The sequence below is a fragment of the Bubalus kerabau genome, chromosome 12 (assembly GCF_029407905.1).
Source record: "Bubalus kerabau isolate K-KA32 ecotype Philippines breed swamp buffalo chromosome 12, PCC_UOA_SB_1v2, whole genome shotgun sequence".
Taxonomy (NCBI): Eukaryota; Metazoa; Chordata; class Mammalia; order Artiodactyla; family Bovidae; genus Bubalus; species Bubalus kerabau.
In genome coordinates, this window is record NC_073635.1 from 85,025,323 (window position 1) to 85,040,226 (window position 14,904).

Consider the following 14,904-nt stretch of genomic DNA (forward strand, 5'->3'; position numbering starts at 1 on the left):
TATCCCACGTTAAAGGTCAGGAAAGGTGGCAATGAGGAGATACCCCTCGTCCAAGGTAAGGAGCATTGGCTGCACTTTGCTGGAGCAGCCGTGAAGAGATATCCCACGCCCAAGGTAAGAGAAACCCAAGTAAGACGGTAGGTGTTGCAAGAGGGCATCAGAGGGCAGACACACTGAAACCATACTCACAGAAAACTAGTCAATCTAATCACACTAGGACCACAGCCTTGTCTAACTCAATGAAACTAAGCCATGCCCCTGGGGCAACCCAAGATGGGCGGGTCGTGGTGGAGAGATCTGACAGAATGTGATCCACTTGAGAAGGGAATGGCACCACTTCAGTATTCTTGCCTTGAGAACCCCATGAACAGTATGAAAAGGCAAAATGATAGGATACTGAAAGAGAAACTCCCCAGGTCAGTAGGTGCACAATATTCTCCTGGAGATCAGTAGAGAAATAACTCCAGAAAGAATGAAGGGATGGAGCCAAAGCAAAAAGAATACCCAGCTGTGGATGTGACTGGTGATAGAAGCAAGGTCCGATGCTGTTAAGAGCGATATTTCATAGGAACCTGGAATGTCAGGTCCATGAATCAAGGCAAATTGGAAGTGGTCAAACGAGATGGCAAGAGTGAATGTAGACATTGTAGGAATCAGCGAACTGAAATGGACTGGAATGGGTGAATTTAACTCAGATGACCATTATATCTACTACTTAGGGCAGGAATCCCTCAGAAGAAATGGAGTATCCATCACGGTCAACAAGAGAGTCCGAAATGCAGTACTTCAATGCAATCTCAAAAACGACAGAAGGATCTCTGTTCGTTTCCAAGGCAAACCATTCAATATCACAGTAATCCAAGTCTATGCCCCAACCAGTAATGCTGAAGAAGCTGAAGTTGAACGGTTCTATGAAGACCTACAAGACCTTTTAGAACTAACACCCAAAAAAGATGTCCTTTTCATTATAGGGGACTGGAATGCAAAAGTAGGAAGTCAAGAAACACCTGAAGTAACAGGCAAATTTGGCCTTGGAATACAGAATGAAGCAGATTGCCAAGAAAATGCACTGGTCATAACAAACACCCTCTCCCAACAACACAAGAGAACACTGTATACATGGACATCACCAGATGGTCAACACCAAAATCAGATTGATTATATTCTTTGCAGCCAAAGATGGAGAAGCTCTATACAGTCAGCAAAAACAAAACCAGGAGCTTACTGTGGTTCAGACCATGAACTCCTTATTGCCAAATTCAGACTTAAATTGAAGAAAGTAGGGAAAACCACTAGACCATTCAGGTATGACCTAAATCAAATCCCTTATGATTATACAGTGGAAGTGAGAAATAGATTTAAGGGCCTAGATCTGATAGAGTGCCTGATGAACTATGGAATGAGGTTCATGACATTGTACAGGAAACAGGGATCAAGACCATCCCCACGGAAAAGAAATGCAAAAAAGCAAAATGGCTGTCTGGGGAGGCCTTACAAATAGCTGTGAAAAGAAGAGAAGCAAAAAGCAAAGGAGAAAAGGAAAGATATAAGCATCTGAATGCAGAGTTCCAAAGAATAGCAAGCAGAGATAAGAAAGCCTTCTTCAGCGATCAATGCAAAGAAATAGAGGAAAACAATAGAATGGGAAAGACTAGAGATCCCTTCAAGAAAATCAGAGATACCAAGGGAAGCTTTCATGCAAAGATGGGCTCGATAAAGGACAGAAATGGTATGGACCTAACAGAAGCAGAAGATATTAAGAAGAGGTGGCAAGAATACACAGAAGAACTGTACAAAAAAGATCTTCACGACCCAGATTATCATGATGGTGTGATCACTGACCTAGAGCCAGACATCCTGGAATGTGAAGTCAAGTGGGCCTTAGAAAGCATCACTACGAACAAAGTTAGTGAAGGTGATGGAATTCCAGTTGAGCTATTCCAAATCCTGAAACATGATGCTGTGAAAGTGCTGCACTCAATATGCCAGCACATTTTGGAAAACTCAGCAGTGGCCAAAGGACTGGAAATGGTCAGTTTTCATTCCAATCCCAAAGAAAGGCAATGCCAAAGAACGCTCAAACTACCACACAATTGCACTCATCTCACACGCTAGTAAAGTAATGCTTAAAATTCTCCAAGCCAGGCTTTAGCAATATGTGAACTGTGAACTTCCTGATGTTCAAGCTGGTTGGTTTTAGAAAAGGCAGAGGAACCAGAGATCAAATTGCCAACATCTGCTGGATCATGGAAAAAGCAAGAGAGTTCCAGAAAAACATCTATTTCTGCTTTGTTGACTATGCCAAAGCCTTTGACTGTGTGGATCACAATAAACTGTGGAAAATTCTGAAAGAGATGGGAATACCAGACCACCTGATCTGCCTCTTGAGAAATTTGTATGCAGGTCAGGAAGCAACAGTTAGAACTGGACATGGCACAACAGACTGGTTCCAAATAGGAAAAGTAGTATGTCAAGGCTGTATATTGTCACCCTGCTTATTTAACTTATATGCAGAGTATATCATGAGAAACACTGGACTGGAAGAAGCACAAGCTGGAATCAAGATGCTGGGAGAAATATCAATAACCTCAGATATGCAGATGACACCACCCTTATGGCAGAAAGTGAAGAGGAACTAAAAGCCTCTTGATGAAGGTGAAAGTGGAGAGTGAAAAAGTTGGCTTAAAGCTCAACATTCAGAAAACGAAGATCATGGCATCCGGTCCCATCACTTCATGGGAAATAGATGGGGAAACAGTGGAAACAGTGTCAGACTTTATTTTTCTGGGCTCCAAAATCACTGGAGATTGTGACTGCAGCCATGAAATTAAAAGACACTTACTCCTTCGAAGGAAAGTTATGACCAACCTTGATAGGATATTCAAAAGCAGAGACATTACTTTGTTAACAAAGGTTTGTCTAGTCAAGGCTATGGTTTTTCCAGTGGTCATGTATGGATGTGAGATTTGGACTGTGAAGAAGGCTGAGTGCCAAAGAATTGATGTTTTTGAACTGTAGTGTTGGAGAAGACTCTTGAGAGTCCCTTGGACTGCAAGGAGATCCAACCAGTCCATTCTGAAGGAGATCAACCCTGGGATTTCTTTGGAAGGACTCATGCTGAAGCTGAAACTCCAGTTCTTTGGCCACCTGATGCAAAGAGTTGACTCATTGGAAAAGACTGTGATGCTGGGAGGGATTGGGGGCAGGAGGAGAAGGGGACGACAGAGGATGAGATGGCTGGATGGCATCACTGACTCAATGGACATGAGTCTGAGTGAATTCTGGGAGTTGGTGATGGACAGGGAGGCCTGGCATGCTGCGATTCATGGGGTTGCAAAGAGTTGGCATGACTGAGCGACTGATCTGATCTGATCTGATAATTTTTAAACTGTAATGGAGAATAAAAATACAATAAAATGCATATATTGTAAGTATGCAAAATTATTTACACTTTGCCATAAAGGCAGGGCTACATTTGTGTACACAGCATGATACATAATTCCCTACCAAGAGTAGATACTTAATAAAATTTAGTTGCACTGATGACATCATACACAGGGAAAACAACAGTACTCACACCTTCCTGAAACAAGCTGGATATATCACTGCTACAATTTCTTAGCCACATTGCTATAGTAGGGTTGATAGGGCAATATTAAAATGTCTTGTAGTTCTCAAATGCCTTTGGCTAGCTAATAATGTGTAGTCAGGATGACATACCAACTCAATTAGAAATCAGTTTCTGAAAATGTGCCCAACAGAGAAGCACAAGCAAAGCACAAGATGCCTCTGACCACATCGTCACGTCTATTCAGGAGTCTGGACACTTGCTATATCAGTGTGGTCCCTAACACAGGCCTCAGCACCCCTTTGGAGCTTAGAAACAGAGACTCACAAGTACCTTGCCAGACACAGAAGATCAGAGAACGCGTTTTGCTAAGATCTCCCAGTGATTTATCTATCACTTGAAAGACTCTGCTATAAAAAAGAATGTGATAAATCCAGGTGGTTCTCTGGGGAAAGAATAAGCATCTAATTAACACATCAAAATTTGTATTCATTTTCTGTAAATATAAGTATAAAGAAAAATAGCATACTTTTTTTAAAAAGCCACTTTCATAAAAGTCACCTGTCTGATTTAACTGGACATGGACTTGAATTTTTGAATTAAAATGAGTCTGAGTATTTCAAATTTCTTATCTTCTACCCAATTTAAATCAGGAGATAGTAAGTCAGTGTTCACAGATCTTAGGATTTTCTCAGTAAATATTAATTCTCTTCCATGGTAGCACTTTTCAAATCTCACCCTCTTTCAGCAGGTAAGATTTCTTGCCAAAGAGTTGACTGTGACTATTTTTTTCACTTCAACTTTCCACACAAAAATGTGAGGCTGCAGCTTATTTTACACTCTGCTTTTCATTTTTTGGTGAAGCTTCAATTCTACACGATCTTTCTTCTGATCTCTATAATGAAAGTTCTGTTCACCAGAAATTTGTCTGCAAAAAGATGCATCCTAGTCAGAGAGTGTAAAATGCTTCATCTTGAGTTTTGATGAAAAGCTTAGAAAACTGAAATTGATTCAGATGAAGCTATCCTTTCCGGGTGAACCGCCCTAATTTCAGAGTTTCAATTTTATGGAGAGTGCATGAATTTGACAATCAGTAATTTCTAGACATGTGGATTGAATGTTTAAAAGAATTGATACTATGCTTAGATAAAATTAGAAAATATGAAATAGGATCAAATGTATTTAAAGCTTGTAGTATTAATAATCCTAAACAAAAGACAAGTAGGAGTTTGAGGATTAGCAGATACAATCTATTATATGTAAAATAGATAAATAACAATGTCCTACTTAGTAGAGGAACTATATTCAGTACCTTGTAATAACTATAATAAAAACATGAAAACAGTCAGCAAAAACAAGACCAGGAGCTGACTGTGGCTCAGACCATGTGCTCCTTATTGCCAAATTCAGACTTAAATTGAAGAAAGTAGGGAAAACCACTAGACCATTCAGGTATGACCTAAATCAAATCCCTTATGATTATACAGTGGAAGTGAGAAATCGATTTAAGGGCCTAGATCTGATAGATAGAGTGCCTGATGAACTATGGAATGAGGTTCATGACATTGTACAGGAGACAGGGATCAAGACCATTTCCATGGAAAAGAAATGCAAAAAAGCAAAATGGCTGTCTGGGGAGGCCTTACAAATAGCTGTGAAAAGAAGAGAAGCAAAAAGCAAAGGAGAAAAGGAAAGATATAAGCATCTGAATGCAGAGTTCCAAAGAATAGCAAGCAGAGATAAGAAAGCCTTCTTCAGTGATCAATGCAAAGAAATAGAGGAAAACAATAGAATGAGAGAGACTAGAGATCTCTTCAAGAAAATTAGAGATACCAAGGGAACATTTCATGCAAAGATGAACTCGATAAAGGACAGAAATGGTATGGACCTAACAGAAGCAGAAGATATTAAGAAGAGATGGCAAGAATACACAGAAGAACTGTACAAAAAAGATCTTCACGACCCAGCTTATCACGATGCTGTGATCACTGACCTAAAGCCAGACATCCTGGAATGTGAAGTCAAGTGGGCCTTAGAAAGCATCACTATGAACAAAGCTAGTGGAGGTGATGGAATTCCAGTTGAGCTATTTCAAATCCTGAAAGAGGATGCTGTGAAAGTGCTGCACTCAATATGCCAGCACATTTGGAAAACTCAGCAGTGGCCACAGGACTGGAAAAGGTCAGTTTTCATTCCAATCCCAAAGAAAGGCAATGCCAAAGAATGCTCAAACTACCACACAATTGCACTCATCTCACACGCTAGTAAAGTAATGCTCAAAATTCTCCAAGCCAGGCTTCAGCAATATGTGAACCGTGAACTTCCTGATGTTCAAGCTGGTTTTAGAAAAGGCAGAGGAACCAGGGATCAAATTGCCAACATCCGCTGGATCATGGAAAAAGCAAGAGAGTTCCAGAAAAACATCTATTTCTGCTTTATTGACTATGCCAAAGCCTTTGACTGTGTAGATCATAATCAACTGTGGAAAATTCTGAAAGAGATGGGAATACCAGACCACCTGATCTGCCTCTTGAGAAATTTGTATGCAGGTCAGGAAGCAACAGTTAGAACTGGACATGGCACAACAGACTGGTTCCAAATAGGAAAAGGAGTTCATCAAGGCTGTATATTGTCACCCTGTTTATTTAACTTATATGCAGGGTACATCATGAGAAATGCTGGACTGGAAGAAGCACAAGCTGGAATCAAGATTGCCAGGAGAAATATCAATAACCTCAGATATGCAGATGACACCACCCTTATGGCAGAAAGTGAAGAGGAACTCAAAAGCCTCTTGATGAAAGTGAAAGTGGAGAGTGAAAAAGTTGGCTTAAAGCTCAACATTCAGAAAACGAAGATCATGGCATCCGGTCCCATCACTTCATGGGAAATAGATGGGGAAACAGTGGAAACAGTGTCAGACTTTATTTTTCTGGACTCCAAAATCACTGGAGATTGTGACTGCAGCCATGAAATTAAAAGACGCTTACTCCTTCGAAGGAAAGTTATGATCAACCTTGATAGGATATTCAAAAGCAGAGACATTACTTTGCCAACAAAGGTTCATCTAGTCAAGGCTATGGTTTTTCCAGTGGTCATGTATGGATGTGAGAGTTGGACTGTGAAGAAGGGTGAACACCGAAGAATTCAGGCTTTTGAACTGTGGTGTTGGAGAAGACTCTTGAGAGTCCCTTGGAGTGCAAGGAGATCCAACCAGTTCATTCTGAAGGAGATCAGCCCTGGGATTTCTTTGGAAGGAATGATGCTAAAGCTGAAACTCCAGTACTTTGGCCACCTCATGGGAAGAGTTGACTCATTGGAAAAGATGCTGGGAGGGATAGGGGGCAGGAGGAGAAGGGGACGACAGAGGATGAGATGGCTGGATGGCATCACTGACTCAAGGGACATGAGTCTGGGTGAACTCCGGGAGTTGGTGATGGACAGGGAGGCCTGGCGTGCTGCGATTCATGGGGTCGCAAAGAGTCGGACACAAGTGAGCGACTGAACTGAACTGAACTGATATATATAAAACTGAGTCAGCTGAGTCATTTTGCTGTATACTAGGCTTCCCAGGTGGTGCTAGTGTAAAGACCCCACCTGCCATTGCAGTAGACATAAAAGATGTGGGTTTGACCCCTGGGTCAGGAATATCCCTTGGAGGAGGGCATAGCAACCCATCCCATTATTCTTGCCTGAAAGATTCCATGGATAGAGGGGCCTGATGGGCTACAGTCTATGGCTACAGTCCATAAAACCATAGAGACAGACACGACTAAAGCAATTTTGCAAGCACGCAGAAACTAACACAACATTAGAAATCAACTATACTCCAATAAAAAATAAAGTAAAAAAAAATTAAAAAGACAAACATACTTATGATCAGGAATTTGCTAATATAATTTATGATACTTGCGAAGGCTATTACTTAACATCATAGTACTCTTTAGACATTTTATCTTATCTCAGGAAGATTTAGCTCAAGAAATGCATACTAAATACTAAGATATTCAATATAATACATTCTATGAATACTTCAAAGATAGAAATATGGAGTGATTTATTTTGCTAAAATCTTGTTTCTTACACTTGTGAGTACATTGTTGTTGCCCTTTATGATAATCGATACCGAGAGGACAACTCCTGAATTTTATTATCCCTCAGAAAGACAGCTGTGACGTTAACACCAGCTTTAGTAGGAAAACAAGAGAAAAAGAAAATAAAGTTGTTTTAAAACATCAGCCCTGTGCTTTCTATAAAGAAATTACACAATTCAAATATGGTGGTCCCTTAGTGAGTGATATTGATGAAGTCACGGGAATAAATAGAAGGATCAAGTCTTTTAAAAGACAACTTCACTTTTGGTTCAGCAACTAAAGGTAAAGAACCTAGAGGTTGTCTCTTTCATACATACCACTTGAAAAATCCTAGGAAAAAACTGAAGTCCAATGACTTTACTTGGACTCATCAGAGACTGATGATTCAGGTCAAATCACCACCCCAAAATCTGAAGAGATAGGGCAACACAGAGAATTACAGACTTGGTCAGTTTCCCGGCACCAGGGGCCAGAGGACTCATAAGTGTCCTAGAATGCGATGGAAACTAAAGATTACCGGAGGTCAGAGTGTAGACCAGCGTGAGAATGAGGACATTCTGGGTGCTCATGACTTAAGGGAGGGTTCAACATTTTCATGGTATTTACCTCCAGGACTCCTACGAGTTTCACATAGAGAAGAGTCCAGAAAACAATAAAAATAAGAGCAGCAACACAAAAACTTCAGTGTTTCTAGCAGTACCTTTCATTATAAAGGATGTGTGGAGAGAGGAGGGGAGAGAAATCATTTTGAAACAATCCCAGATGTTTACCTGACTTGAGGGAAGGAAATTAGCCAACAAACATCAAAGTTATGGTTTTTCCAGTGGTCTTGTATAGGTGTGAGAGTTGCACCATAAAGAAGTCTGAGAACCAAAGAAATGATGCTTTTGAATTGGGTTGCTGGGGAAGACTCTTGAGAGTCTCTTGAACTGCAAGGAGATCCAACCAGTCCATCCTAAAGGAAATCAGTCCTGAATATTCGTTGGAAGGACTGATGTTGAAGCTGAAGCTCCAATACTTTGGCCACCTGATGCAAAGGGCTGACTCATTGGAAAAGAGTCTGTCACTGGGAAAGATTGAAAGCAAATGGAAAAGGGGTCAGCAGAGGATGAGAAAGTTAGTTAGCACCCCGACTCTATGGACAGGAATCTTAGCAAACTCCGGGAGACAGTGAAGGACAGGGGAGCCAGGCAGGCTGCAGCCCACGGGGTCACAGAGGGTTGGACACAACTTAGCAACTGAACAAAAACAACAAAACACTTTTGTCTTCCCGCCTCAACTAAGCTGCTGGGGTGAAGGTGAGAATGAATAATGAAGTGCACAGCCAAACCACATAGGAGCACCAAAACATCGACCTTTAATAATAATATTACAGAGTGTTCCTCTTACCCCCTTCACCTTACTATCATATCAGCTGCTAACGGCCTTATAGCGAATGCAAAAAGACAAAAGAAAGTAAAGTGTATCCAGATCAAGAATGAAGAAATTAAACTTTCTTTTTTTGGGCACATGCCATGATTTTCTATATAGAAAATTCCAAGAAAATAGCAAATAAAAAACACCTGCAACTCATAAGTGATGATAGCAAGGCCAACAGTTACAACATCAATATACAAAAGTTAATTGATTTCCTGTATAGGAAAATGAAAAATTGTAATTCAATATTAAAAACACATAGTATCAAAAAATTATATACCTAGGTGTAAGTCTAACAAAATATTATTATATATATACATATATATATGTATATATAAACTCTGATACAAAAAAGATCTAAATTTATGGAAAGATGTTTCATTTTCTAGAATTGAAAGACTCAATATTAAGATTTAATTATTTCCTAACTGGTTTACAAGTACATTGCTGTTTCAAGTAAAATAGCTGTTCTGTGGATAAGAACAAACTGATTCTTATGTTTATATTGAGAAGCAAAAGATCGAAAATCCCTAACACAATACTGAAGAAGAACAAAGCTGGAGGTCTGATGCTCCCAACTCTAAGACATACCGTACAGAGACAAAAATTAAGGCAGATTAGCATTGGAAAAAGCATGCGTACATATGTCACTAGAGTAGAATAGAGACCCCAGAAACAAGGTGGGTCTTCTTAAAATATGTAATCAACTGATCTTTGACAAGGGTGCAAAAGGAATGCCAGAAAAAAAAAAATTAGTCTTCTTAATAAATGATGACTGAAAAATTGAGTCTAAAAAATAACAAAACACCAGCACATAGAACTTAGAAATTCACAGAAATTACCTCAAAAGGTACAACATACATGGATGCATATGATATAGATATATGAAATACAGTATCACAAATCTTCTAGAAGAAACCATTGGAGAAAATCTACCTGACTTTGGGGTTGGTGATAAGTATTTAGATACAACAACAAAAGCATGATCCATAAAAGAAAAACGAATATGTGTGTGTGTGTATATATATATATATATATATATATATATATACTTAATTAAAAATTTTTGCTCTGCAAAGACATTCTTGAAAGAATGAAACATGAAACCACAAGCTAGGCAACCATATTTTCAAACCTCATAATTGATAAAGGACTTGAAGATAGAGCAAAAAAATTAACTTAAAAATGGGCAATGGTTCTGAAGAAACACATCAGTGCAAAAGATACAGAGATAGCTAAATAAACATGTGAAAGATGCTCAACGACATTTTCCTTCAAGGAATTGCAAATTGAAACCATAATGAGGCATGACTAACTTCTATTAGAATAGCTAAAATTGAAAAAAACTGACAATACCGAATTCTGGTGAGGATGGGGAGAAATAGGAATGCTCATTCACTGCTGGTGGGCATACAGACGAGCATAGACACTCTGGAAGGCAATATGGTAGCTTCTCATAGTTAGACATAATTGTCTTATACAACACAGCAACGGGCTCCAAAGTCATTCCCAAACTGATTAAAAAACTTAGGTCCATGCAAAACCTATACATTAATATTTATAGTAGCTTTAATAATTGCCCCTAACTAGAAGCAACTAAGGTAGCCTTTAATAGGTGACAGGATAGGCCAGCTGTCGTACATTGGAATACTAACCAGTGATAAAAAGAAATGAGCCATCAAGCAATAAAAGACTTTGAGGAAGTTTAAATGGATATTAAAATGAAAGAATCCAGTATGAAAAAGCTACATAGTGTATGATTCCAAAACGATGTGGCTACAAAAAAGAAAAACAAATATTATATATAGAAATAAATATATTACATTTATATATAATAAATAATAAATTCATCACTGCTGAGCCACCCATTGGAAAAGTAGCTCAGCAGTAAAGAATCTGCCTGCAATGCAGGAGCTTCAGGAGTCACTGGTTTGATCCCTGGGTTGAGAAGATCCTCTGGAGGAGGGCATGGTAACCCACTCCAGTATTCTTGTCTGGAGAATTCTATGGACAGAGGAGCTTGGCGGGCTACGGTCCATGGGGTCAAAGAGTCGGACAAGACTGAAGCTACTGAGCATGCACACTGGAGCTGCCGAGGGTGTGTGTGTGTGTGTGCGCGTGAATTGAGAGTGGCCTAAAGAAATTATACCCTAGTAGGAGAGTCCATCTGATCATGATTTCTAATACCACATTTTTTTAAAATTTATTTATTTTAATTAGAAGCTAATTACTTTACAATATTGTATTGGTTTTAATAATATGTACCAAGGCCACTTGGATGAATGATTAATTCTAGGACTAGGCAGAAAATACCTAAAATGAGTTTAGAGTATTACAGGGCTAAGGAATTAGGAAAAAAAAAAGAACAAAAAAATCCTATTGATGAGATAAACCTTTTTTTTTTTTTTTCATTTCAAACACTTTGTTTGCATCGAGCCAGGTGCACTGCTAGCTTCTTGCACTGATTTTCTCTTTTAATTTCTACAATCAGCAGTTTCCAGACCTGCAAATTAATCAGTTTACCTAGATCATTATAAGGTACATTATGGATTAGAAAGCAAAATCATAGTTCAAACAAATTATAAAGTTAGAAATCAAAGATCTGCATAACTCACAGTTTATCTATTTCCAGATAACCCCAGAGGCTCTTGCGTTACAAATGGCCCATTCAGAATTGTTAAGATATGTCTGTGATAGTAGCAAAAACAAGGACGTGAAATAAACTTTTTAAAGGTAGAATGAAATTTTCCTGTGACTTTAAGTTAGACATCCATTATTATTTGGGGGACAGGTTCCACATTTGTGGCAATTCATGATGGAGTGCCTTTTAACAAAATTCATCATATGATAAATTATGCCACAACACTGAAGTAGAAGAGTAAAAACTGTTAGTTCATAATAAAGAAGTATCATAGGCACTGGAAAAATCTGATTCACTCATCCTGAGAAGCTATTGTGCTCAAGAGTATAAAAGGTTTAACAGTAAAGATTGCAGTAACAACGACTAACACAGCCAAGATCTCAGTAATGTAAGAAGTATGTCCACCGATGCTTTCTCACAGAATATCAAACAATTTTATTCAAAAATGGGTACTTACTCATGCAAATTAATGATAATTACAAGATAAATCATAACAGCATCCAAAAAATCTATACTCTTCTTAATATATCTAGTACATTATCCATATTTGATGAATAATGATTTTCCCAACTATCAGAAAATATGTACAGCTTTACTTTAATGTTTGATATATGGTAGCATTTATTTATTTCCACATTTCTTGAAGATCGTGAATATGGAATGGTGAAAATAACTATGAGACTGTCTTCTGCACAATTGGCGTATCAATAGGGGCAGCTGTTCTTCTCTGGATTTATGCCACCTATACAATTTTAATTGCATTCAAAAATAGTTTGAAGCAGTGCTGCTAGAAGCAAAACCAAACTCTCAGATCAGTTTTATGCAGATTCACTTGAACATTGTAGACTTTGCTTGTCAACAGCCATCCTCCATGTTTGACTTTACAAAGTATCTTCTTGATGATCACAGTACTGAAAGCATCTATCAGTATTTAATTATTTGAACTTGAAACATGATTTAGCTGCATTCCCTTGGATTTCATTTGCAAAAACATAGAGATATCGAGTGGCACTGGTGTAAAGAACTCGCCTGCCAATGCAGGAGATGTTAGAGATGTGAGGTTGATCCCTGGATCAGGAAGATCCCATGGAGGGGGGCATGGCAACCCACTTGAGTATCCTTGCCTGGAGAATCTCATGGACAGAGGAGCCTGGTGGGCTATAGTCCACAGGGTCGCAAAGAGTCAGACAGGACTGAAGTGACTTAGCACCCCCACACAGATTAATTAAAATGAACTCATTATTCACGATTTCAAAAGAGTTTGGCGGTACTTCTGTCCACATTTTGGGTCAGTGATATAATTTAATAGGAGGCTACCAAGGTCTTTTTTTCTTTTATTTTAGAATATGAAATTACTGAGCTTTTTAATGCACAGTGATATGTCATATGATATTTATTTTCTTCTGCTTCTGTAGTGCATTAAATGAAAAACAAGAAAACAAAAAACCATGCTGGGGGCAAGAGTCATATGGACCTAATTTTGGTCATTTGAATCTTCTATCATCACCATTAGTCTTCCAAATAATTGTTGTGATGGTTTATTTCCTCCATGTAGAGAAGCCTCGTCTTCAGACTGTTACTTTTTTATCCAATCATTTTCTTTTCCATAGACTTCCAGTTATGGTTTTGCATGAATGTGCTCAGTTATTAAGAGGGAATTGTCTTTGGCCATCCGGCCACAATGCTTGGAATGTCTGCAGATGGCCACACCAATTTTAACTGCTCTACTACACAATGTAGACTGTTTTAGTGGCAGGCTGTCATTGGGCGAAAATAACGTTAAACCCTTTGGCCTTTCTTATCTTTTGTTTCTCATTATTTTAAATCTCCATATAGCACTCACAGGAGTTTCCTATAGATCTAAAAAATAAAAGGCAAAACACACACACACACACAAAAACCTTATAGACTCACATTTCTAAGCAAGGGTCTCTTTCCGAGGAATGTTATCTTTTTGTTAAGTGTACTTTTCTGCTTCTAGAATAGTTTGAAATTTGATAAGAGTGAAAAAAGAACTGCTCTGTTTTCCTTAAAACAAATAGTAGGTGAGCTGTAAGGTTGCTCGTGTTGGTCTACAAAGACTAGGTCTAACGTTTGGAGGCGGAACATAAACTTACATCCTTATAAATCTTTATCTTCTATTTAAAGAGCAAGCAGAGAAATGAAACTCTTTTTGAAAAGAGTTTAATTCCAGAAAAAAATGTTTTTGTTTTTTTTTCCAATTGACGCCTGTGTGTTCTTTACTTTGTGCCTGCGTTGTATTCATTAATCCACTTATACAAACACTTAGATATTCTTTGTTACAATTCTTTTTTTGTTAAATATTCAGGTCAAATTACGAAAAGTAAAACTCTTGGAGAGAAAACATCTATGTATTAAGGTTACAAGTAATCTTAAGTTATAAAAACTGCACCAGCCTCACCACTGTTCTGGCCTAGAACTGATTTTCAGCTCCTCAGTTTTTTGCTTATATCTCTGTTTTATGAAACTGCTAGGTTGTGAGAAATCTTGAAGGAAGTAACTGTGCCTTATTCACTAGCATCATCCCCACATGGTCCAGAACACATTCTTAGCCATGAGGAAAATGCAGGCACTCAAGGTTTTAAAAAATAAAGTAAAATTAGCAAAGTGATTTTTAAAAGTCCATGTTAATTCAGCTCTGGAACCAAGTGATGGGAAAAAAAATGTGAACTTTTTAGTGTCTCAGATAAAAGTGTTAGAATTCAAGACAGAGAGTTAGATGATATCAGAACATAGTAAAGTCAAATTGAAGACTGGAACACAATGCTTCTAGCCACAATACATTTTAAAAAATCATTTATAATACATTTATTCTAATAGAAGATGCTTCTTCCTTTCATGTTTAGATGTTAAGGGAAAAACAAGTTAATATATAAAAGAAGTATTTGAAGAAATCAGGCCATCAAAAACATTAAGCTATCAAAGTCTCAGGTTTCTTGAAATCAAGAGAAAGTAACATCCTATAAATCAAAAAACTAATTATAAAAAGAAAATTGCAAAATATAGCAGGAGATCTACTCATGATTTATTTGGAATTTCTTCTTTGATTCAGATAAAAGTTTCTTTTGTAGTTCAGATTAAGCATCATAAGATTAATGGCACACTTAGATAATACTTTTTTCAAACTCGTTCCCTTGGATATTAAGACCATTAAGGTGACCAGT